The 2,042-nt window shown below is 43.6% G+C and overlaps 1 pseudogene; it reads right to left on the bottom strand.

The window, feature by feature from the left end:
* The window catches only part of LOC112078716 (cytochrome P450 3A27-like), a 12,900-nt pseudogene that overhangs the window by 5,639 nt on the left and 5,219 nt on the right, over positions 1 to 2,042 (bottom strand).

The following is a 2,042-nucleotide window of genomic DNA, read 5'->3' as shown; positions in this document are numbered from 1 at the left end:
TGCCCAGAGGGATGTTGTTTTGAATGGGCAGAGGCAACCTCATTCCATTCTGAGGCTCCAGTATACAAGAAAGTACCTTTCCCTGCATTACTCCTGAACCTGTATAAGCACACATCAGCAACACCTGATCTGGTGCTGTGATTGTGTGCATTCCTAACACGAGGAAAGTAATCACTTAAATATCTGGGCGCAGGACCCATAAATACTCCTGCTACCAAACCTAGTCTAATCTGGGAAACCCTAGCCTCAACAGGCAGCCAGTTTAGTTCCTGAAAAAGCTCCTTGCCTAGTGGTCCGTGTGGCTCAGTTGTGGTAGAGCATGGGCGCTTGCAACGCCAGGGTTGTGGTTCATTCCCACGGGGGGACCAGGATGAATATGTATGAACTTTCCAATTTGTAAGTCGCTCTGGATAAGAGCGTCTGCTAAAATGACTTAATGTAAATGTATGTGCCTACCCTGATCAGCTTATTCTGGGCTATCTGAGCTTCCCCTTCATAAGTTTGGATAAGCCCCCAAACCAGGAAGTACTAGCATAGTCAAAAATGCATTGAATGAGGGCAGTAGCTAGCACTTTCATGGAGTTCCTTCGAGTCCTTATCAAGCAGCTTGGACTTTCTAGCCAAAAACTTAGTCCTGGCATTAACCTTCCCTAGCACTTTATTGGCCATGCTCACACCTCCCAACCTTCCATCAAGGATACATCCAAAGTAGCTAACAGTGGTTTTAGTAGTCAGCACCTCACCCCCGAACTCCAGTCTGATTTTAGAGGACCTATTCAATTTAGGTCTGGACCAAGCACGCTCCCCTGAGGAACGCCACAACTCATTGGTTTTGCCTGAGACAGTGAACCATTAACCTCTACTACTTGCTCCCTTCCTGATAAATAGGACTTTACCCAGCCTAGAGGGATACTGCTTAAAACCTGTTTGGGAAAGGCGTGCCGCTAGCGAGACACCTCGACAACATCCGAAGAAATTACAGAGCGCCAAATTCAAATTAACTTACTATAAATATTTAACTTTCATAAAATCACAAGTGTAATACATCAAAATAAAGCTTAACTTGTTGTTAATCCAGCCGCAGTGTCAGATTTCAAAAAGGCTTTGCGGTGAAAGCAAACCATGCGATTATCTGAGGACAGCGCCCCGCATACCAACACATGAAAAACATATTTCAACCAGGCAGGTGCGACACGAAAGTCAGAAATAGCGATATAAAAAATGCCTTACCTTTGATGATCTTCTTCTGTTGGCACTCCAAAAGGTCCCAGTTACATCACAAATGGTCCTTTTGTTCGATAATGTCCTTCTTTATATCCATAAAAACTCAGTTTAGCTGGCGCGCTTCAGTCAATAATCCACCCAGTTTCCCTCCATCAAAATGCATACAAAATTAATCCCAAACGTTACTAATAAACTTTTCCAAACAAGTCAAACAAAGTTTATAATCAAACGTTAGGTATCCTAATATGCAAATAAACAATACAATTTAAGACGGAGAGTATGTTCATTACCGGAGATGAATAAGAAAGAACGTGCTCTCTTCCACACACTTGGAAACACTACAACCAAAATGGGAGCCAGGCAGTTTACTTTGGGCATGCTTCTCATCCGGAGGTGACAATACTGCCCCCTTTCCCAAACAGGTTTAACATATTCATACATTTGCTCATGTACAATTCTCTCCACGATCTTTGATGTTACACAGAGGATAGATACAGGCCTATAATTTCCAGGGTCAGACTTTATATCCTTCTTATACAGAGGTATACAACTTTATAGGATTAAAAGGTACAACTTTGCGTCCGCGTGTGTGTGTGCATTTGTGTGTGTGTGTGTGTGTGGTCTCACCGACTAGGAGGAACAGTGGGTTGAACAGGTCAAACTTGAGCATCTTCTTGACGTTGGAGACGAAGGGGTCTGAAGGGTTGTTCAGAGAGTCAATGTCCACACTGAAGGCTGTGCTGGTGACCACGTCCATACTGTAGGGCCCAAAGAACCTGCAACACAAACACAATTACACACCTACTGACCACAACTAC

This window comes from Salvelinus sp. IW2-2015, unplaced genomic scaffold (assembly GCF_002910315.2).
Source record: "Salvelinus sp. IW2-2015 unplaced genomic scaffold, ASM291031v2 Un_scaffold6121, whole genome shotgun sequence".
Taxonomy (NCBI): Eukaryota; Metazoa; Chordata; class Actinopteri; order Salmoniformes; family Salmonidae; genus Salvelinus; species Salvelinus sp. IW2-2015.
This window is presented reverse-complemented; position numbering and strand designations above follow the sequence as displayed.